Here is a 25,083-nt window from a genome sequence, read left to right as displayed (position 1 = left end):
TGCGGGTCTTGGCCTTCACTTGGATCCGCAACTCCCTCGGGCTCTATAGTTACGTGCGAAAATTGATTTGAATTCGGTTAGAATTCAAATAAAAATCCAAATAAATCCAAATAGAAGTCGAATGCGAAAGTCGATTCTTTTTTATTAACTTTACTATTCGCGAACTAGGGCAAACCCAATTTCGATTTATACATCCTAAACTATTTTTGCGGGTATAAACATTTTGTTACCATAAGTTTTTAATTTAATCTACCCGAGCATTATATCCATATAATAGGTTAGAAATTTCTATCGCGAGCTAAATATCGGACAAAATCCTAAAATTATCTTATAATATTGTACGATTTAATTTAGTCTATGACTAAACGATTAAATATAATACACGGCTAAAATTCCTAGTAATTAAATCCGAATTCCTACTTATAGAGATTACCAAAAATAATCTATAATAATCTATAAGAATTCATCTAATTGTTTAGTTATTAATTACATCTAAATTACTACCAATTTTAATCTAATCCGATCAAGAAACATATTCCTATAATTAACCCGGAATTTCGATCGAAATACTATTACACTCTAGGAATTTCCAAAAATAATCTATGATTAACCCCGACCATTTTTATTTCCTAAATCCTCCTAATCTCTCCCCTAATTTCCCTTCTATTTTCTCCTTTTCTTCTTTTCTATTTTCCTCTCTTTCTCTTTCTCTCTTTTCTTTTCTTTTTCTTTCTCTCTTTTCTTTTCTTTTTCCTTCTCTTTCTCTCCCTCCCGGCTTCTTCTCCCTCCTCTCTCTCTCGGCTCTCTGGCGACGGCGACCGAGCAAGGGGAGGAGGCGGCGGCTTACCGACGACGGCGGTGGCAACGGCGGCACGACGACGGCGCACGGCGCGGCGGCACAAAGGCGGCGGCGTAGCGGCGCGAGGGCGGCGCGACGACGACGCACGGCGTGGCGGCACGAAGGCGGCGGCGCGGCGCGGTGGAGAGGAAGGGGGAAAAAGGAGGGGAAGGAGGGGGGGTTGTGTGGGATGGAAGGGCGACCGGGGGGGGGGGGTTATAGGGCGCGGGGGAGGGGCGGCAGGCTCCATGGCGATGCGACGGCGCATGGCTCGTGGGACGTGAGGCGGTGGGCGCGCGGCGCAAGGCGTGACGGCGATGGATGGCGACAGCGGTGGCGCGCGGCTCGGGGCGGGACGCGACGGGCGGCGACGCGACGGGCGGCGCGGCGGCACGGGATGGGCGCGCGGCGCGGGGTGAGGCTCGAGGCGTCGGCGGCACGCGCGGCGCGGCAGGCGGCGATGGTGACGGCGACGCGACGGGCGGTGGCGGCGTGGGGCTCACGGCCGGCTAGGGCGCCGTGGTGGGAGAGGAGGGGGTGCTAGGGGACCACATCGAACACCTATGCCGTAATGAACAGTGACTTTTCCTATTTATCCCGATTTTAGCCCATTTTCTATTAAATATAGCCCTATAAATTCTAATTTTTGCATAAATGAAGTTTACTCCATATTTGTGTTATTCTAACTAAAAATTCACCCTAAATTAATACTACTCATATTTTATTTATATAATTTGTTTGAATTTTTAATTAGGGTTAATTCTTATTCCATCGTACTAAAATTTAATTATTGCTAATATGGTCGCGATAATATTTTATTTATTTCCAACCTCACATAATCTTTATTTTAATTTATATTTTAATTATTTATTTAGCCAACTTGATTTTTAGGGTTTATTCCTAATTATTTATTCTTTATTCGCGATCAACAAACTCCGAATTCAAAATCCAATGAAATAGGCGAATAAAGTTGGCATGATGCAATTTATTGAAAAAGTTTTTGAAAATCCTTATTTTTAGGGTTTTGTTTTTTTTTATTGGTCGAATTTTCAGGGTGTTACAGCGGGCCATGAGCGTGCGAAGCAACGAGCTGCAGATAGCGGCGGCGGCGAGGCGGCGGACTGCAGCAAGCGGAGGCGACGCAGAGGTGGCGAGCTGAGGTGAGCGGCGGCGACGGGTGGTGGCGAGCGGAGGCGGCGGGCTGAGGCGGAGGCGGGTCACGGGTTGAGGCAAGTGGAGACCGACGACTGCGGCAAGCGGAGGCGGGGGCTGTGGCGAGTTGAGGCCGCGGGTTGAGGCGAGCTGAGCCGGGCAGCGGCGAGCGGAAGTGGAAGCGGCGAGCGGAAGCGGAAGCGACGAGCAGAAGCGGCAGGCGTAGGCCGGCGGCTGCGGCACTGCTGCCGCTCGCATGGGAGAGGATGCGCGCACGGATGGCGGTCTCTTCGTTGTCGTCGCCGTTGTCCACCATCGCCTGCGGCTACGGGCGCCATTGTCGCGGCGGGCACTGTCGTCACCGCATCGTAGCAGTGCTCCTCCCCGTGCCTCCTCGCGCCGTGCTCGAGCTCGCAGTCGAGATTGGGTGGGAAAAAGACAGATGCGAGACTGCAAGAGAGAGAGAGAGGGGGGAGGGGGGTGGAGGAGATGGGATGTGTGGGGCCCACCATTGGCCAGCCAAGTAGAATGGCCAAATGTAGCCAGTGAGAAGGATGGTTTGGCCAGCCAAATAGCTTGGCCAGTGAGTTGGAGAGGCTGTTGGAGCATATTTTTTTGATATAATTGCTAAAATTTAACTTGGAGAGTCAATTAGAGAGGCTGTTGGAGATGCTCTTAGGGAGTGTAGTTGGTACAACTCGTCTTCGCTGTAAATTAATCCATGACACTTCTAGGTACACCCTTTGTCCCAAAATAACTTTATTTGTATCCGACATTTGAAAAATTTATGAAAAGATAAAAAAAATAAGTTTCACATAAAATATTATTCATGTTTTATCATCTAATAATAATAAAATATTAATCATAAAAATTTTTTAAGTAAGATGGACGGTCAAACACTAGACACATAACCCTACAAATAAACTTATTTTAGGATGGAGGGTGTAGAATTTTTTGGGTTGAGCAGCTACAAACACTTTGACTTGATCGTTTTGGCATTAGTTGTTATGTACTCATTTTTATATTATAAGTCGTTTTGACTCTTTTCATATTATAAGTTTATAGAAAATTTAGCAACATCTATAAAACCAAATTAGTTTAATTAAATATAACATTAAATATATTTCATAGTATGTTTGTTTTGTGCTAAAATTATTGCTATCTATAAACTTGATCAAAGTTAAAAAGTTTTGATAAGGAAAAAAAGTCAAAACAACTTATTATATGAAATGAAGGGAGTACGAATGAGAAATTGGTGAATTTGGAAGAGATTGATGAGTAAATCATGGTGTTGCCGTTCCACTTGAGCAAGATGTTGTTTCATTTCGGTTTAGAACTAGTGTATATAGTCGCGCATTTGTACGACTCTAACCATCCTACTATTTGCTATGTATATCAAAATATATGAATTATATTTGGCATACATCATTTTTTCAAACATAATTTCATAAAACCCCACCTATTATGATTCAAGTTAAAAAAATATAGAAATTTTGACACGTGACACATAACCTTAGTTATTAAGTCGTGGTAACCCCCTCCATATCTATCTATCTATTATATTATTAAAACAGCCTTAAAAGGATGCACCACGTTCGTTGTGGAGGCTAAAAATTCCCACATTAATCGGAGAAAAAGAAAAAAAAAGAGTCCAAGTAGAAATACAATCTAAAAATAGCTGAAATTCGGAATAAAAATATGCAATATTGAAAGACGAGTCCATATAGGAACCCAATACGTGATTAATTAAATTTCAGAATAAAAATAAAATAAATTTTGAAAATAGAAAAAGGAAAAGGAAGAGTTCGAGTACGAATACACTTAAAAATAACTGAAATTCGGAATTAAAAATAAGGAATATTGAAAGAATAGTCCATAAAAGAATCCAATACAAGATTAATTAAAATTCGGAATAAAAAATCAAAATTAGAAAAAAAGAAAAGAAAAGAAGAGTTCAAGTAGGAATACAATTTAAAATTAACTTAAATTCGAACTTAAATATAATCAATATTTAAATAAGAGTACATATAAGAACCCAATAGTAGATTAATTAAAATGCGGAATAAAAAATAAAATAAAATCAGAAATTAGACAAATTGAAAAGAGAGTTAGAGTAGGAATACAATTTTGAAACAACTGAAATTGAAAACAAAAAAAATACAAATATCAAAAGAACACAATAAGAAAAATAAAATTAATTCTAAAATTAGAAAGAGAAAAATAAGATTTCAACTAGGAATACAATTTATAAATAACTACAATTGGTGATAAAAAAAATAAGACTACTAAAAGAAAAGACCATCTAAAACACATGACGAGATTATTTAAGTAACAGGCCTATAGAGGAGCAAAGTGGTGGCGGTTGATGAGACATCTAAAAAGTATTAATAAAACACCAAATACAATCCTAATGGCGATTAAAAGGAATGACGACGGGGCAGGTCGTGTAGCAAATCGGTCAAGGCGATTGGCGAGACTTTTAGAAAGTAAAAAAATAAACCCCAATGATAATCATATTTGATTTTTAAAATCTCAATTACAATAAAAAAGAGAGGCAGCGGGAAGGTCGTATAGGAATACAATGGCAGAGCCGCCGGTGGTTGGTGGGTCTTCTAGAAAGTAAAAAATGAATTCCAACGGTAGTTATGTTAGATTTTTACAATCCCAGTGATAATAAAGAGTATGTGGCGGACGGGTCGTAGAGGAGTATAGTGGTAGCGTTTGACGGGATTTCTAAAAATTATATATAAAAAAAAGAAACCCAACGAGACAATAAACTCTAAAACTATAAGATTCAATTTTTAAAGTTTCAGGCTTCTAAAAAGTAAAAAAATAAACCTCAATGATAATCACGTTTGATTTTAAAATCTCAATGACAATAAAGAAGGGCGGCAGCGGGCGAGCTGTAGGCGGCAGCGGGCGAGCTGTAGAGGAGTACAGTGACAAAGTCTCTGGCGTTTTGGCGGAACTTCAAGAAAGTAAAAAAATAAACCTAAACGATAATTATGTTCGATTTTTGAAATAGCAATAACAATAAAGAGAAGATGCAGTGGACGGTTCTAGAGGAGTATAATGGTAGCGTTTGATGGGACTTCTAGAGTTATAAAAAAGAAGCCTAACTTGACAATAAACTCTAAAAACTATAAGTTTTTAGATCCAATTTTGAAACGTTCCAAGGAGAATGAATAGAAACAGTGGTAGATCGAGCAAGCTAATAAAGAATAATATAACAGAAGCAAGGGGTAGCAACCGGTGTGACTTTTAAAAACTATAAAATTAGAAACACGAGGATGTTAAGGTATGCAGTGGACGGTTGTAGAGGAGTATAATGGAAGCGTTTGATGGGACTTCTAAAAATTATAAAAAAGAAGATTAACAGGACGATAAACTCTAAAAAGATCCAATTTTTAAAGGTTCCAAGGAGAATGATTAGAAACAGTAGTAGATCAAACAAGCTAATAAAGAATAATATGTCAGAAGTAGGGGTAGCAACTGGTGTGACTTTTGAAAAGTATAAAATTAGAAACATGGGATGATAAGGTTTGGTCTTTCAAAATCTTAAGACATCAATATAACTATTTAATAAATTTTAAGTAAAACCATATGGAAAAATATATAATTTTATATGGGTGCTAGCCGCGCAATTGCGCGGGCCACTAGCTAGTTTATATTATTTGTCTTAGATTTCTTTTAATGTTTTAGACAAAAAAAATAGCCAGGAGTCTAGTTATAATAAGTATAGATTTATTTTTATGTGCAATAAACATTTATTGCAAACTTTACATTCAGATGTTAAACTAAATTTACATGATTTTAGTATTATTATTAACGCCATCTTCTATGGTGTATGAGTCCTTGCTTTTCACCGTCTCCATTGTTGTATGATCCCCTTATCTTGTCCTTACTTTTCATTGGTGCACCTGCTTTGAAATAATATGCTTATAAATTTTTAATTTTTAAATTAAGTCAATAGCTCTACGTATAATTATGAAATCGTTCTAAAATTGACATATTTTGCCATGCATATTTTTAGTAAGTGTTATTACCTATTGTTAATTTAATCGTAGGGAATGAATAAAAAGTACAACGGAATACCATTTTTATGAGGACACGACTAGCTCGGATATAAATATGACTACCTTATGTATTAATCAACCAAAGGCGTATATGTTCTATATAAGATTTACTTGTTATATATTTGAACAACCGTTGCTACACAATAAGTTTCGTGCGTTTTCGTTTGTAAAGGTACTTGCTTGCGCGAAAGAAAAGAGACCGAGCGTAATAAATGCATGGATGATTAAAGAAATTGATTGGGGACCAAACCAAGACCTTCTCCAAGTCTACTTCTACCTCACCATGTCACTTTTGGTCCATAGAAGATAAGAGATAAAGTTCCTCACAAATTGGATTCAGATCTCCTGACAGCATCAATTTCAAACGGACCTAGCTGCTGATCTAGAAGGAATTTCGAAGCCCATGAGTACTTATTGGAAAGCTTATGGAGTCTACTTTCATATGATTTTGGTTCCACGTCAAAATTCCTACCGAGCTGCCGGGAATCTACAAAATAAAACACGTACCTTATCCAGTCCAAATTTGATTTAGGTTTTGGGCCTTATAATTGTGTCGTGGGCTTAGCCCAAGGGGATGTGCGCCCTAGGGCAACCCTAGGACGTCCCTAATCATACTTAATCAGTAGCCGTCATCATTTAGAGTTGGGTTTTGCTTAGATTAGTCTGTCAAGAACAGTTTCACCGCTAGATCGGTTTGTAGAACCCCAAATTCGAGTGCTTAATCATTCATATGCAATTTGGTTGCAATCTATCTTGTTCTTGCTTGTGTTCTTCGATACGCATGCAGGTATTAGCCTTCTCGGCGAGGTCAACCAGGTTTCGGCACGGTTGATAACCAGAGGAGACGTGGTGCTGCGATTGCGGGGCTCAGTAGCGTGTTCGTTCAGAAGCCGGATTGAGTTGTGTCGCGACTCCGCCCAAATCGATTGTTTATCAATACCTATTGGAAGATCGGGGCCTAACATCCCTCATCAATTTTACTATTTCTTTTTTCATATTATAGCAAAAGTAGGATGATTACAATTTTATCCCTCAAGCCTTTCTGCAATTTGTTTTGAACACCATGACTGCCAGTGTCAAGAGCGATGTGGGTTTGCTTCAAAAGATAATTTTGCTCCCTTTGCAATTTTTTTTATTTTCTTTGCACTCTCTCCCACTTGTGTGGGGAGGACCGGAGGAGCTGGAAAGCTCCAGAAGGTCAGTTTTACCCTTTTTCACTGATACAATCCAATGGCTTCCTTTATCCGATGGTCCAACTTTTTTAGCTTACGCCGATCAATTAGGTGACATTTCAAAATCAACCATTCACTTATAGAGATTGGGAAGAATGTGGTCTTGACGTAGTGAATTTCTGATGCTTAGTTCTACTATGTAGTAATAAGGATCTTATTTTTTGTGAGAGATTTCTATAGCACAAAAAGAAAAGTAGGATTGTACTGTTATCTCAAAATTAGGGGCCTGCTCTTCATTTTAGGAACTGATACTACCAAATCTTTAGCTGCATCGAAGAATTCTCCATTAATTGTAATACAGCGGTAAGAAGGCATCATGTGTTGATTTGCTAGAGAGCTAATTGACCCAATGGATCATATTCTTTTGCCACTTAAACACTAGACGACCTCACAAACCTCCCAACTATATTACGTTTGCTAGGAGTAGATATATTAGCACTCATGCCATTATTTAAATTCCTAGGACAACAATCAACGACACGGTAGCATATGTAAACTAGAGCTTCAGCTGGTATTGGGTTACATCAATCCAGTTCCCTGTCTGTAGAATTTGCTTTACTAGATTCTACAAGGGCTAACCTTGATTTTGTCCCTGCCAGATTGTTCTGGTACCTGATGGGCGTGAGCCTCCAACTCATCCAGGATCATAATGACAAAAGGTGAGGATACTCTGCTATTACCATTATAATCGTTGGTATAGAAGATATTACTATATTAGTGTCTATAATAGTATAATCATAGTTTTGTTATGATAAAGAACGTGAACCGAAATGATAAACTCCCATCGTAGCTAGCATTAATTGTCCCAGGTGCAGGGCCCTGTGCGAAAATCAATTGCAACTCCCGCGTCGCTCTTGCGCGGGCGGCTCGGGGGGCGAAAATCCTAGCCGCCCGCACCGCCACTCCACCTCCTCCACCTCGTCGCCGCTGGAGCTCGCCAAGACCCAACAACTCGACGGTCTCCACCTCGGCGCGACGAGGACGGGGGAAGCCGACGAAGTACTCCGTCGCAGCCAGGGGAGGAGATGGCGTGGCGGCTTGGGGAGGCGGCGGATCCGGCTCCTCTGAGGCCGGATTTGGCCCTCCCACGCTTAGATCCGGCCGGAGCAGCTAGCTGGGAGCTTCGGCGGCGGTGCAGAGGTAGCAGAACAGCCCGGACACCACGGCGGCGGCTCGGCGACGGTGCGGCAACCTGCGCGCGGCGGCGGGAGCACCCCGGGCGCGACGGCGGCATGAGGCGGCTGGGAGCGTCGGCGGCAGCTCAGCGACGGTCCGGTTGCCCTCGGGTGCGGTGGCGGCTTGACGGGCCGAAGGAGGCGATGGCGTGCTGCCGGCAACCTCAGCCGGCGGAGGCGGAGGCGATCGGTGACGGTGGCGCGGGGGTTTGGGGGGCGAGATGGCCAGACCCACCTCCCCTGCCCAGACTCAGCACACAGCGGCACTTTTTGCAGCGGTGGTGAGGCGGCGGGGTGCGGCTGCGTGGAGGAAACGGGGAGGTTGACTCCTATGTGGCGAGGACGGCGGCGTCTGAGGCGGCTAGCGGTGGCTGTGGCTGAGGTGGCGGCCGTCGCGGTGCGCTGTGCCGGGCGGTGGTGGTTGAAGGCGGCAGGGATGGCGTCGGCCGAGGGCGCGCGTGGAGGCGGTGGCGACGTCGGTGGCGGGGAAGGAGTCGGGTGCGAGGTGAGGTGGCTGGGCGTTCGGCAGCAGCGGCTGCGGTGGTGGTGACCGTGTCTGCGGTCACCAGAGGCATGGCGGCTTCGGATGGCTAGCCAAGGGCGTGGGAGATGGCTGCATCTGGCCAGCGCGGCATCGTTTGGTAGAGGGGTCGAAGACCAGCTTGGCGCAGAGAGACGTAGCCGATGGCAAGGGAGGCCGGCTCAGCGCGAGAGGCGCGGGCGGCGGAGATGGAGACCAGCTTGGCGCGAGAGGCGCGCCCGATGGAGGGAGGCCGGATTGGCGCGAGAGGCGCGTCCGGTGGAGGAGGCCGACTTGGCGCGAGAGGCGCGGCTGGCGGTGGAGGAGGCGACCTAGGTGTGGGGAGGAGCTGCCGGTGAGTGTGGCGCGGTTTTCGGCACATGAAGGCTAGCCGGCGGAGGACGTCGGTGCAGGGGTCTCACATGTCGGCAGAGCTTGTATGGTGGTGGAGCATCAGTGCTTCAGCCATGGATTTGCAGGTGGTGAGCGGCGGGTGAAAACCCAGTCCGGCCAGGCCGGACCGACAACGATGGTTCATTCCCCCTCCTGAGGGCGTTGTCGTGTTGTCTCACCCCTCAAGGGTGATTGCCGGGCGAAAGCCTAGTCTTGGCTCCATTGAGTCCCGACGGACGGTGGCGGCGGTTTTTCCGTCACTTCTCCTTTTCAAGACGTCGTTTTTTATCCCCTAGGGGGTGATCTCGTCTGTGTCCCTTTGTTGGTCTAGTGGCGGTCGGTCACACTTAGCGGCGGCCGGTCCGGTGTTAGCCTTCTCCTGGTCTTGTGTTGGCGATGTCGATGTGTGGGTGATGGTATTTTTCTTTTCTTTTTTTTTTGGTTACGACCCTTCAGGGTTGTAATCTTGTAATTTTTTCCTGCTGAACTTAGTCGTTAAAAAAAAAAGGTGCAGGGCCCTGCAATCTTCCGCCTGCTTTGTGCGGCTCTACTTACCAGCGAAGTTCCAGGCTTCCACTCCCGTGCCTCTCCGTGAGCTGAACCATCCAGAATCCAGATAGATGACCAAGCCATCGCATTGCAATGAAGAGCTTGTTACTTTATGCACGGGACAACAATGTTGCTGAGGAAACAGAGAAACTTGCGCTGGGCTTGAGCCGGTTACCGTGGGCTATGCATGTATGCCTGTGCTGCCTAATCCACAGATTCCACAACAACATATTTATAACCAGTTAGATTAAAAAAAATAGAGGATTGTGTTATGTAGCTAACACCATGTTCATCTACAGCTGACATAGAATATTTTGATATTTTGGAGCTAATGACCCAGCTATATTATTAGACTCTATACTATTAAACAATATAAATTTGCTCTAAGGGTAAGGCTGAGCTGGATTGCTTTGGATCCGACGATAAGCTCTCTCTATTAATCTTGCTCTTAGAGCAGCGCTAATAAGCCGGTGATTAGCCGGTACATGTCATCTGGATCTGGCGTGGAAGGAAAAATCGGATGTGAGAGAAAGAAGCTGGTTCTTCTACAATCGCCTGCTCAGCACAAGCGCTTAGGCGGACTGACAATCTAAACCCACATTCCGAGAGGGGAGTAAGAGCAAGAGCAATGCGTCACTCAATCCGTTCAGTTTGGGGTGCCAAATAGACTAAAGAACTTCAAAAACCACAAGCTACACAATGCAATGTGACCTAAAATCGGGTCCATTTCTGTTTGAAGACACACATGGGGCTACTCAGCCCACAGTGGGCGTGGCCTAGCCCACGGAGCCAAGATCTGTCCCAGCATGTCAAATTACCTATGTACCCTTGAAATCAACTAGTACACTGCCATTTGACGAAGCCGATACGACCGCGTCTCATCGCCTCCTCCTCACGCTAGCCGGAAATTTGCCTGAACCCTTAAATCTATAGCCATCACAATACTAAGATAAAAGAGAGCAAGGGGAATTTCACTATCTTTTGGTAATAAACCATCACAGAGCAAACTGGAAATTTGTGCTGCGCCACTGTACCTCCCGGCTCCCGCTGGTTCCATCTACAACAAAAGAATCTTCTTCATACCCCCGAGTACTGTTGAGTCTGAACACTTCAAAATTTATGTCAGAAATGGTCTATCAAGTGCTTCAAAACAGCTGCTTTACAAGAACATTACCGCAGTATCTGCCTAAGAACATTACTGCAGTATCTAGAGTAAAAGGCCACATCACCAAGGCAAACATGTAAATCAGAGTAAAAGGCCTTCCAGCCCCATCGGATGGCCTAATAAGTCAAAGAAAAAGCCAGATTTTAAATTTTCAAGCTTAATTTTAAGATTGATTTTGACATATTTTCAACATAGTTTCTTTTTCAACATTGGCTTTTAAGTCACAAAGAATACATTTATAAAAGTTTTACCCACAAATTCATTTTTATTTCCTAATAAGCCGTTTTGGCTTATTAGGAAATAAGCCAAACAATGGGGACCTTCGACTTCCACTGTTTCACAATACTAAGAATTTTCCATGTCAGTCGTAGCAATAGGACAAAGGTTTTCACTGTTAAAATTGGTGAACCTATATTATACAGCACAAATGTGGCCGACTTCCTCAACCGAAATGCTTTGCTATGACATTCACCAAAGTAACCCCGGATCTCTCAATGCCATCATTCTTGTGGATCTACTTTTAGTGCATCCATCTTTGGTGGGGAAAGAATCATCATCGGAACCTTGTTTTTGGCCCGAGGTTCTCTGAGACACATTATCCACACACAAGTTAGGGGGGAGACACAAGATGATAGGAGCATGTTAAATCAATAAATTAACTACTTGTATCGGTATCAACAAACCTTTAGATGCAACATCTTTTATCATTGATCTTGCTTGGTCTACCTGGTTTTGAGAACCCCGGATAACAAACCTTCCTGTAGTGCCTGACTCACTCCTTGGATGTAAATTCTACCAAGATTAAAAAAGAAACAAGTTACCAATCTAATTATTAAATAGACAGATGAAAAGGGTATTTATTCATTTAAAACCACCTTAACAGATGCTCCAGATATACTTTGTATTTTTTTAATAGTTGCACCACCACTCCCGATGACCAAACCAACCTACAAGATTTTACATTAGAAACTAATTTAGTTTTGAACTTAGTATTTTTCAGCAGTCCCACCTTCTCCATAGGAACGGAGATCTCCTCCTCAACCATAGAATCCATCTAAAAAGATTTTGTTTTTATTAGTACACCATGCATATTAACAAACACTAAGAATACAGAAAAAAAAGAAGCAAATTAATTAACCTCTTGTCGGAATTCCTTTACAAGATTTTCTGCCTTGCTTATTTGATGCGGGGTGCCAGATATCTTATAAAGCTGCATGTGTGTATAAGAATCTACACCAAGGCGGTGTATCTTTGCACCGGAAATATTTTCTAGTTTCATAATGTTTCCTCCTTTTTCACCAACGAAACAACCAACCTACAATTTTTTTAGAGGGTAATCAGAAATAGTTTGGATTTTAGGCATTACAAGAAAAATTACGATATATGAATATACCTGTTGTATAGGAATTTCGATAAACGTGCTCCTTATTGACTTCAGAATTTCTGCATCTACTGGCTGAAATATTATATAGTTAATATTAAGATCAGGTAGAGAGAAACAGTAAAGTATCTGCATAATATAGTTCAGAAAACAACCATAGATAGTTCGCTGCGCTTGCGACTTGGGCCAGCTGTATATCTGCCAAAAAAAAGGAAAAGACTATTGAGAGTTGCAAAAACATCAATCAGCAGACTGCAGATAACTAGAGGAACCATAATAACCTAGGGAACCAATGCACAGGAAAAATTCATGCAAATTAACAAATAGAAAAACTAACTTGTGTTTTTCATTTGTGACAGGGTCAGATTCCCTCTGGGAAAACAGATGCAAATGGTTTGATACACCAACAACAGATTCATGTCCTCTGACTTGCCTGATTTCAGATTCATCAAGTGACCTACACAATGAACAAAAGGAAGGAATACAAGCTCACTAATATACCCAGAAAAAGTAGATGATTTATCTTATCTTAAAACTAGTAATGAGTTTGTAAAAGAAGAATCCTTACGGATCAAAAGCACCTCCATGTATAGCTAGAAGCTCAATCAAAGTTTTGGAGACTCCAAAACCTTCAGGAGGCATACTCAGGACCCTCCTTGTCTGTTAGTAAGAAAAAACTGGCATCAATAAAGTCCTGCAGATAACTACAGCAGCAATAAGAACTAAGTCTATGCATACCGGCTTTGTTATTTCCCGCCTGCTCTGATTTTCCTTCATTACAGCTGTTGCCTTCTCACCTTTAATCACCTGCAGATGGCAAATTTGATCGATTAAAAATGCAATACCTGTAATTATTGCTGCCTGCAGGAAGCAATTAATACCTGTTGTCGGTAGGTGTGTTCTTCAATCGTTCCACATGTGACTAATCTATACACAATGACATCTTTATCTTGCCCAAGGCGATGGGCTCGATCAACACTCTGAGTGTCATTGCTGAAATAAAATGATCCAACTTTACATATAAGTAGAAATAATTTTACCAAAGAGACAAAGAGTAAAAAAAACCTTGGATTCTTGGCTGGATCAAAAACAATGACCCGAGTTGCTTTAGTTAAAGTAATTCCGACACCTCCAACATTTGTTGTGATCAGAAAAAGTGACCATCTGTTAGTTTGTTGAAACTCCTGTATACAAAAATTATAACTGAGATAAAGAAGGCAGAACACATACTCCCTACAATAAATAAGAGATGGACTAAACAGAATGGGTAATACAGAAGACAATAAAAACCTGGATTAACATTGGTCGCTGTTTCTGAGGTGTTTTCCCATCCATGCGAATCATTTTGCTTGGATCTACTATGGTGGACAATGCTCTCTACAATTTTCACAATTAAAAATGATTAAGTATGATAAATAAAAGAACATAATAGAGACATGGACAAATGAGAGTTATGCAACTATTGTAGCAGGATGGAAACCGAAGATGTTATCCATTGATGGCAGACTTTGCTTGATCAAGTCAGTGCTCATGGCCCTCCCGGTTCACTACTTGTCGGTTTTACAATTGCCAAAGTGGGCGATCAAGGATATTGAAAGAAAATGTCGGGGCTTCCTTTGGAAGGGTCAGGAGGAGGTAAGTGGAGGACATTGTCTGGTCTCATGGCGAAAGGTGTGCTCCCCAGTTGAAAAAGGCGGCCTAGGTGTGAAGGATCTGAATTTCTTTGGTCAGGCTCTCCGGTTGCAATGGCCTGCGAGGTCGCTGGAGCAGAGGGAGAGGCCCTGGACCTTGGCTGCCTTTAAGCCAGGGAACGATGTGAATCTCATGTTCAGATCAGTGGCGAAGTACATTGTCGGAAATGGCGAAAACACTGATTTTTGGACAGCAAACTGGACTGGGCACGGCTGCTTTGCTTGGCGATGGCCAACGCTGTTTTCTTATGTGGGGCGTGCTAGACTTTCAGTTGCTAAAGCCTTGTGCAACAACAGATGGGTCCGTGGTCTGCAGGGTGCACTGTCCAATGAAGCAATGGGCGAATTTTTTCAGTTATGGGATGAGGTCCACGATTTCTCCCTGTTCCCATCGCCTGACGAGATCAGATGGAAGCTGACGGGCGACGGGAAATTCTCGGCGGCGTCGGCTTATGATGTTTTCTTCATAGCTGCTGAGGACTGCCCCTATGGCGAGCTACTGTGGCGATCCAGGGCCCCCTCGCGTGTGCGTTTCTTCATGTGGCTTGCGTTGAAGGATCGATGTCTCACCGCCGACAATCTTGCGAAGCGAAATTGGCCGCACGACCCCCTCTGCTCGCTGTGTCAGAGAGAAGACGAGGATTGCCACCACTTGTTTGTAACCTGTCCTTTTACGGCGGAGGTATGGCGAAAGATCAGAAGATGGTGCAATGCAAACTTTGCAATCCCGGCAGACAGTGACAGCAGACTTGCTGACTGGTGGCTTGCAACGCGACGCCGTTTTTGGACGAGCTACAAAGTGGACTTCGACAGTGCCTTCATGTTAATTTGCTGGCTTATTTGGAAGGAACGAAATGCTAGAATTTTTCAGCATGTGTCGATGACCACGGAGCAAGTAGCCGAGAATATAAAAGAAGAAATCGCGGTGTGGAGGGTAGCTGGGATCTTCTCCCAATTCGGCGAGTAATCGTTGTTGTATTGTCTCTTTCTCTTTCGCTTGTTCACGCTGTGTCTGGGTTTGTTTTTCTCCCCAATCTTAAGAAATTGGTCGGCCAACTTTGGCCGACCCGGCAAAAAGAGAGTTATGCAACTATTGTTAGAAACTACCTCTATCATCGTCAATGTTCGTGGAGATTGAGAAAATAACAAGATCTTATATCTTCCTTGATGAACCTATCCACCAAATATAAAGTAAAAGCTACTTTGCTGGACAAACTGTAGTCGCCGACTTCAATATCCTCGATGTTAGGGCAAGTACAGTAAGGACTAATCAACCTACTATTAGCCCGTCCATGTCATCACAATATGAGCTGGAGGACAGAGAAAGGAAGAGAGAGAAGAAAGCGGGCGCTTGTTTAATGGACAGCTCAGCACGAGCAACAAGATGGATGGAGTAGGCGTGGAGACGATGCAGGAGCCGATGCCGTCGACAAATAAGGCGCTTTCTTGGCCTTTTGCATCCCATGCTCCATGGCTCATCCCTTCTCTGTATATTTGGCGGTAAATCCCCATTCGCGGGAAAAAGAATCGCACTTCACGCGCCAAATTAGTTAGTCGAAGCGTCAAATTCCTACTGAAATACCCCATCCAGTTAGTAATCCCTCAACTCAATCTGCTGAAACAATGGGTCGCTCGAAACGGGAGGTTGCGCCGCCGCCGCCGCCATCTCCGTCGCAAGCCTCGCCGGGATCCTTCGCATCTGGCATGACGTTGCCGGGATCCTTAGGCAGTGGTGCCTGGCAAGGTCCGGCGCCACCGCAGCCGCCGCACCCTTTGCTCTACGCGTACGGCGCCGCTGCTTTTGCTTTTCCCATGGCCCAAATGAAGCAAGGATTGGATCATAGTGCCATTGATTTGTCAGATCTGCAAGAACGGTATGTACTTTTGATATTGAATGGTTTTGGATTGATTTGCTCCGGAAGTTCCGTGTACCTCCATGTTGATTAGAAAATTAATGGTGTTGACTAGCTAAGTTTGATTCTTGCCGTATTCTAGTTTTCCCCTTACGATCTGATCTGCTGCTAGCAGATTAGCATATCCCCAGCTAATATGTCAAAAGAATCAACGTGTACATCTGTTTCTCATACTAAAGTTAAGTCTTGCTATATTCAGAAAGGGAAAAAATTTTGTGGCAAGAGAATAACTTGATAGTAAGCAAGGGCTACAGATACATATAGATTTATTTTATAGCAAAAACTAGGGTACATAGGTCAGTGCATGGCCAAATTTTTTGTACTAATCTACACATACACTTTGAATAATCAAGAACTCTTACTACATAGGTAGTGAACAGACAAATCAACTTATCTACAAACACAAAAATAGTAACTTTATATGGCATGAGAATTATTAGTATCATAGGCTGTGCTTTGTCAAATTTTAATGTACTCATTTACAGATGAAGAGAAAAGAAGTGCTAAGGATGTTATATGGCAATAATTTTGGATCTCTATCTTTTTCTTGCAGTGGTATGGACTTTCATCCGCCTGGTGGTTTCTTAAGTTACTTTTAGGATCCATCAATTTTACAGAATCATCGACCTTTTGTGCCTCCAAATTATTATCCTGCTGAACAAGTAGCACCATGTTCAAAATTACGTCCAGGAGCACAACAACCTGTCAACATTGATAGTGGTGATGAAGAAGCCCCCACTGTTAGGACTGAGAAGCGGTTGACATGGTCAATAGAGGAGGACATAAGACTAGTAAGTAAATAAGGATGTAGGCAATGAATCGTGTTTTCTCATTGACTGTTACTTTATTTCTAGTATAGGACTAATCCTGTTTTGTTTTGATTATATGTGAGTGCTTGGCTAAACAACTCGAATGATTCGATCAGTGGTAATTTTAAGAAAAATGATCGTTATTGGGGAGATGTTACTGCTGAGTATAATAGCACCACTCCCAAAAACAGGACAAGGCAAGAAAAACAAATCAAAGACTGTTCTCATAAAATTAAGAAAAATGTTGGCCGTTTCTGTTGTGTTTATAAAGAGGTTAAATCCATATATGTTAGTGGACAAAATGATATGCAACTCAAGGAAAAGGCTGAAGCAGCATATCAAGCAGATTACAAGGAAGGCCCATTTTCATTTCTACATTGTTGGAACATTCTTCATGACCAACCAAAGTGGCATGCTTACTTGGAGGAACTTGAGAAGCCAAACAAACCAAAGATGGATGATGAAGTGGAAGTGATGGAGCAAATGTCCACTCCTAACAGTCCTGAAGATATTAAACGTCCAATAGGAACAAAAACTGCTAAGGCGCAACGTAATGGTAAAGGCAAACGCAAAAGGAAGGCAAAGGTTTATCTATCAGATACTGATGATGAAATTGACAAGCTTAAAGAAGTTCAGGAGATGGCAAATAAAGGTCGTGATGAACTATTAGAGACTCAGAGGCGTGTTGCTAGTGATAACCTTGAATCAAAAAAGTTAGCGCACCTTGCAACCATGGAGCACAAGGAGGCTGTTATGTTGGAAACATATCGGTCTCTCATGTTACAAGATACAAAAGATATGCATGATGATGTTAGATCCGAGCATTTGATGGCATTGAAGTGTATGAGGGAGAAGTTGTTTCCGTAATACTAAGGTATCTTCACTTTCCAGTCTCTAATTAAAGCTTGTTGTATTTTTTTTTTTACTTGCTGCAATTGAACTTCCTGCAAACATATATATGTTTCTTGCACAATTCAAAGAGTTGCAAATATTGATGTAATCTAACTTGTAATATAGTCAGCATGTAGCTATTATTTCCAGAAAAACATGTAGTCAAGTCAGCAGTTGCAAAATTAACATGCAGTCAAGTCAACAATGTGCAGATAAACATGCAGTCTTGAATTCTCAATAGTCTAGTTAATAGTAATCCAAATAAACATGCTCTGTGTATGCATTCCCAATAGTCTAATTAATAGTAATCCAAATAAACATGCTCTGTGTATGCATTCCCAATAATCTAATTAAGGGTAATTCAAATAAACATGCTACTAGCTAGTATGCATTCCCAACAGTGTACTATTGGCATATATATATATATATATATATTGGTCTAATGGTGCTAACTATCCATCCCTCTGCCATTCCTTTCAACACTTCTTTCCCATTCCTTGCACCCCTTGTCTCCACCATGTCTCCAGATGATTCTGGTGAATTAGATCCTTCCAAAATTATAGACCAATACATTGTTGAGCAGAACCTCATAGATTCTTTTGCAAGAAGGGTCATGGAAAAGATCAAGACCAAGCTTAGAATTGGAAAAATCAGAAGGAAGAGTGTGACAAGGAAGACAATCAAGAGGGATCACACATCAGCACATCATCGCCTCATAGCTGACTACTTCAGTGAAGAGCCTCTTTACCCTGAGAGCATGTTCCGTACAAGATTTCGTATGGGAAGACCCATTTTTCTTCGCATAGTGAGTGCCCTTGGAAGGTGGTCTCCTTACTTTACACTAAAGGTAGATTGCAGTGGTCGCCAAGGGCTCTCACGTTTATAGAAGTGCACAGCTGCAATGCGCATGCTAGCGTATGGCAGCCCTGCTGATAGCCTAGATGAGTACCTTAAGATTGGCAAGAGCACGTCCTTGCAGTGCTTGGATATGTTCGCACGAGGGGTGATTGAGGTATTTGGTTCAGAGTATTTGCGACGTCCCACATATGAGGATGTGGAGCGTATGCTTCAAGTTAATGAGTCTAGGGGCTTCCCTGGGATGCTAGGCAGTATTGATTGCATGCATTGGAGGTGGGAAAAATGCCCAACAGCATGGAGAGGGCAGTTTACCCGCGGTGACTATGGAGTGCCAACAATTATCCTCGAAGCGGTTGCTACTCGTGACCTCCGCATATGGCATGCTTTCTTCGGTGTCGCGGGGTCAAATAATGACATCAATGTGCTGAACCAATCCCCACTATTTCTTGATGTGCTGAAAGGGGAAGCTCCTAGAGTAAAGTTTTCTGTCAATGGTAATGAGTATAACACAGGATACTACCTTGCTGATGGAATATATCCAGAATGGGCTACCTTTGTGAAGTCAATAGCTGCTCCACAAACAGAGAATCACAAGCTATATGCACAGTATCAAGAAGGGGCAAGGAAAGACGTGGAGTGTGCATTTGGGGTCCTGCAGTCCCGTTTCAATATTGTGCGCCGCCCAACACGGTCGTGGAAACAGAAGAGTGTTGGGAGAATTATAAAAGCTTGTATTATTCTCCATAATATGATAGTTGAAAATGAGAGGGGGGGGGTTAAAATTCCTATTGATCCGAATGTGGACCCTAGAGCATCGGTTGCTCTTCCTCCTGAAGTAACTACTGGGCACAATCCATGCTTTGATCAGGTGCTGCGTAGGAAAGCTGCAATACGTGCTCGTGCACCACATTCCCAACTAAAAAAAGATCTGGTTGAACATATTTGGCAAAAGTTTAGCAATACCCGTCGTACTTAGTTGTGGTAGGACATTAAGCATCTTGTTTTCACATTTTCAATTACAATTGCAAGCATCTTAATTCACTTATCATTTTATTTATTTATTTCAGGGACAATGGAAAACTTTGGTGCTAGCTTTTTGGTGCTTTCTGCTATGGTTTTGGGAGGTATGTACATGTCTACTTGCACTGTACAGTCCAAAGAACAACATAATCAAATAAGTCCTTTAATAGTCATTTTGTTTATACTTAAAATAGTAGTACTACTTCCTTCCAGTTGTTTTGCTATCCAGATTATATGCTACAATTGTTCTATAATCATCAACCTCCTATTTTCCATGGAAATAATGTTGCTTTAATGACAGGTAGGGAAGATGCTCAATTTGGCAGGCTGGCAGCTTGTTTTGGTTCTGCTTGAGAAAGATAATCTAGTTATAAAGTATTTTTTAGTAATTCGCTAGTGTCATGTAAGAACACTTGTGGTGTTACCATCTATTGGCAGTATGGATCATTGCAACAGACTAAGTTATTTTGTCGGTCTATGAATTAGTTATTTGTCAATCTGTGAACATTCTTTCGATCAAGTAACAATCTGAATCACTATTGTACTGTTTAGTTCGAATGAATTAGGAATATTACACCATTGTTGTTGATAAATCCGTCTGTTTTGTGATAAATCATATGAATTATTTTTTTATTGATTGAACATAGTCTTCCGTCTATGGTTGACATATAAGTGGCTACTCAAGTGATGTTTACAGTTGATCCTACATAACTTGAAAGATACAATTAGAGAATTAAATGCAGCTTGCTTTGCTAGAGACGGCTTAGAGACAGCATGTACTATCTTATTGTAAATATCGTATGTTAAACCATCTATAGATGATGTAGAGGATACTAATAGTAAGATGTTTACTCTATTATTGCCTTTGCCCTTACTGACCGCCAATAAACCTTTTCGGATAATGTCAGTTAAAGCATCCTTCTTCTCTTCTGATTCACCCCTCTGTTCAAAGTCAGAACCAATCACCATTACTGGGTGATTGCAGATACTCCTCGCAACCTGTGATTAGACAAAAACAAAGGTGAAAAATCCGTATATCAAAAGGTAGAGTTGACAAAAAATAGACTTCAGATTGTAGGGGAGATTACTTGAGAAGCTGCCAAAGGTGTGCCAGGCTCATCTCCCAAAACATTGCTCATGATAAGATTGGTGTAAAGATATTCCTGTGCAGAGTAAGAAAAAAAAAAGAAGTTAAAGATGACAAATAAATTTTGATAACATATTGATAAGCTTTAGTAAGTTTACTTGAGCAGCAGAGATCTTCAACTACACAGTCAATTCATGTTTAGTACCAAGTTTAGAGGCGCTATTCTTTAACATCTCTTTCGTCCTTCTCAATACAAAAGGGCTAACAAGTTTCTTCAGCCTCTGCAGAATACAAATCAAGCTTGTTCAGGATATTTGTACCAAGCAGAAAAATAGAAATTATTTTGCCTGTATGTAGAACAGAAGGTATTTACCTCAGATGCTTCTATTGACTCTTTTATCAATTGCGCAGATGCGCCTCTATATCTAGCCCTTTCAATTGGCATGCTGAAGTTTTCATGAAATTGTCCGGACTCTCCAAGTAGATTAGGACAACAGAAGTTCATCAGCGCATAAAATTCCTGCAGGTAGGTTCCGTTACAAATAAGTAAACAAAAATAAACAACCAAATTTCTTTATGACTCTATTGTGGTTGGAGAGGGTGTACCGTCAAGTTGTTTTGGATGAGCGTCCCAGTCATCAAAATTCTGTGTGTACAATCAATTCTACATAAAGAATCAAAGAGCTTTGTCCTGTCGTTCTTCATCCTGTGCGCTTCATCGATAACAATATAATCCCAAGCCGTGCCCCCTGTCTCCAGAATGCGGTGAATATGGTCCCGGACTGCTTCAAATGTTGTTATAAGGACACCTCCATCCTGCACAGGAGATGGATATTGAGTCAAAATATTTCATCTGAATACCTATGGCAACCACCATACCAAGATTCAGGATAGCAAATCAGCAAGTAATGTGATTCTCTGTGTTAGGGATCTTTCAAGACTACTTGCATAGAAGTGAGGGTAGAAGCAGTATTCCATCTTTTATGATGCATTAATAAAATGGGTACTGGTCTTCTAAAAATAATCACGGGCTTATGAGTTGAGCAATAGTGAGGTTTAACCATTCCAGACCCCTCCCCCACCCCATTCCCAAAACCACAAACACAAACACAAAAGGTAAGATAGTGTGGTCAAGTCTTGAATCTCAAGTAAGGAAACTTTGGTGTTGCATCTATCTCATTTTATATTATCAGCTGTAGCATTTCTTCTAACTCATAGAAAGTAGTTAAGCAAAGGCTGTATGGGATGACAGTAAAAATTAATGGAAGGCAACCTACCAAAAAATAGAATCAGTAACTCTGACAGATATCGACTATAATCACAGTTTTAATGTGATTGTTTTCAATAAATTAAATTCAATAGATAAACATTGTCCATCAAATAAATGGCATAAGTGGTAACATGACAGATTGAATTCAATCCAATCAAAAGAAAAAATAACAAGCAAGTTTAATGGATAAAATGAATAATGCAAAAACATTAAAGTAGAGTGCAGACTAACAGTAGCTATGCTTTTTAGTGCAATGCAGTCAGTTCTTCTATCATAACGGAACCTGCAAGAGAAAACAAATCCATTAAAACTGACAAAATAACTAGATATCATTACTGAAACAACTAGATAAATAGTTATATCATGTAAACTTACACTTTGATAACCAGCACACCAACAATATTAAGTTCTTTGCGCCAGGTTTCTATCACCGTGACTGGGCAAATGATCATTGCGTTGTGTATGACATCTGCCTGGAGCAAACCACGAAGAAAAGCAGCTACCTGGAACATAAACAAAATAAAATGCATTTATATAGCTAATTTTGGGGCGTGTGGTGCCTAAAGAACAAACCATTGCATGTAATTTACCTGCCGGGTCTTTCCCATGCCCATTTCATCACATAGTGCACCTCCTAATTTCTTGAGATGCAATGTCCATAGCCACTTGATACCTTCTTTCTGATAAGTGTGGAGGACATCATACACAGAGTGCGGAAGACGAAATTGTTTCCCATTTCCGTGACCTGTAGGCTCTAATACAAAACCCTCCTCTGGAATATCATCAGCCTCATGTATAACCTCCTTCATTTTCTCTTTTCTATCATATTTCAACGCCTTCTCAACAATATATGTCTTCAAGTTCGCCAAATATTTGTTCTCCGTTGTTCTTTTCATTGCTGTTGATGGAGCCAGAATTCTACCATGTGGAATGTAGAAAGATAAAACCAAAGTTAGATAAGGTCTAGCTTTAAGGCATAAGATGTAATAGCATATTAATTTGCGGGCAAATTCAACATCAGTATAAATCCTCAAAAAAAATTCCAAGCTTCCAAAGATTAAAAAAAAAACAAGGAATGGGGATTATGGAGCCAAATTAAAGATAGTAATATCCACATGCCCTTATACATTTTCAGCCACTCATTACACATATGAATTTATCCATTGTTCATGCAGCCACTAAGAAGCACAATTTATTTCTAATGGTGCATCTAAATGTCAATAAACAAATCACATCACACATATAATGTGCAGTGGAACCAGAGGGAAGTGGTTTCCCACAAATAAATACTCAATACAACCTAAAGGGATCAGCATTGGCTATCAATATAAACTGACCCTGATAGGTAGGAAGTGTAAACATGTATTACAACAAAGAAAAAAGATGATCCTTGAATCGACAATATCGCGAGTAGCTTTAGTCTTCCAACAAGGTAAAGTCAAACAAAATGAAGAGTCATTCTTAATTGCACAGGATGTGCATGCATTTTGGGAATGTACATACTGAACAGAAACATCAGAGATAAATTTTCCCTTCTAAATACACCTATTTGACATCAATCATATATCAATAAACAGGACGGATACTTGAAACTTCAAAATTTAATGAAACATTAATGACATTTAATGAATGTGCTTGGACAGGCTAAGTGTACTGCACATATAGCGGTCAATATATATATAAGGTAGCTAACAGCAAGACTCAGATGATAAAACTAGAAAATCCATGAACTTATAGAAAAGAAAAGGGAAATACAAAAAAGGGCTACAAGACAACCTACCTTTCCTTGAGAGGACTGCCAGCAGATTGTCCCACTGCACTGGAGCGAGATTTCAGATTCAGTCGTGCTCGCTCCGTTACACAGCTCTCTGGAGCATTCTGTTGGGTACCACCAATAACCTCACCCTGCACAGCATTAGCAACCATTGGAACCAACTATGGAACAGTTATCCAGAAAGAGAAAAGAACAAATAGTTGTCAAAGGGGGAAAAAATATGAAAGGTTCACCATGGCATTTCATACATATTACATATCAAATGAAGCAAATTAGGAGCACCTTAATAGTGTTATTTCACTTGCATGAAGATCTCTGTTAGAAACTTTTGCAAACATCCGATTAAGTCCACTACAGTAGCTAGCTAATATAGATGGAAAACGTGATAATTCCATTTAGAGTTGGATCAACACGTACAGATGGGATCGGAGCAAAAAAAATATATAACCTGCTTGTCTTCATCAACATGGAGAGGAGATGGTTTTGTAGCATCGATTGGGTTCTCTAGCAGTAGCACCTCCATGCACCTACTGGTCTCCCCAGTTTCCAGCTCCCTCCTCGGCCCCCAGGACTTGACAGCACCGTATCTAGTGAGTCCCACCGCCGTCGCCGTCGACGTCGATGGTGCAAAAGAAGGAGAGGGCGACTGGCGGCGCCGCGTGGCGGCGGTTGTCCGTTCGTCCTCGTCGAATCGGGTGTCCATGCCAGAAGAGTTGGCGACGAGAGAACGAACCGCGGGCGCAGCCGCAGGCGCAGCGGCAGCGGCGGAGGCTGCCGGAAAAGGGGGACGTGCGGAAGACTGGGAGGCCACAGGACGATCCGGCGGGCGCGCGGAGCTGCAAGAACGAGAATGCTCAGGACCTACACAACATCGCCACCACGGGACCAAAGAATCGCACACCGCCACACCACCAAAGAATCGCGATAGGGGTTAGGGTTTGGGGCAACTTACACGCTAGGGTCTAAGGCGAGGGGGAGCTCGCACGGGATGGACGTGGGCGCCTTCTTCTTCGACATGGCCGCGGTCCGCGCGTTCTCCGTGGTCGAGGAGCTCGTCGGCGCCGGAGACGAGCGCGGCCGCCGCCGCCGCCGCCGATTCTACGGACGGGTAGGCGCGCGTGATCGGGTTCCAGCTGTCTCTTCCGCGGCGCACTGCCCTCTCCCTCTCCCTCTCTCTCTCTCTCTCTCCTCTGCTCCCGCCTTCGCAAATGGGGGGGGGGGGGGGGGGGGGTTCGGGTTCGGGTTGGGGTTTCTGCCGTTCGGACTTCAAAGTCGGTTGGAGGAGGCAA

The 25,083-nt window shown here is 42.3% G+C and overlaps 3 pseudogenes; all 3 read right to left on the bottom strand.

Moving 5' to 3' along the window:
• Positions 1-11,319: 11,319 nt before the first annotated feature.
• On the bottom strand, positions 11,320-13,872 carry LOC127753369 (SNF2 domain-containing protein ENL1-like; annotated as a pseudogene).
• Positions 13,873-15,290: 1,418 nt separating this feature from the next.
• Positions 15,291-22,499, bottom strand: LOC127752745 (protein CHROMATIN REMODELING 24-like; annotated as a pseudogene).
• Positions 22,500-22,619: 120 nt separating this feature from the next.
• On the bottom strand, positions 22,620-24,811 carry LOC127752746 (uncharacterized; annotated as a pseudogene).
• Between the last annotated feature and the right edge of the window lie 272 nt (positions 24,812-25,083).

Source organism: Oryza glaberrima, chromosome 10, assembly GCF_000147395.1.
Source record: "Oryza glaberrima chromosome 10, OglaRS2, whole genome shotgun sequence".
Lineage (NCBI taxonomy): Eukaryota > Viridiplantae > Streptophyta > Magnoliopsida > Poales > Poaceae > Oryza > Oryza glaberrima.
Note: the sequence above shows the minus strand (reverse complement) of the source record. Positions and strands in the feature narration are given on the sequence as shown.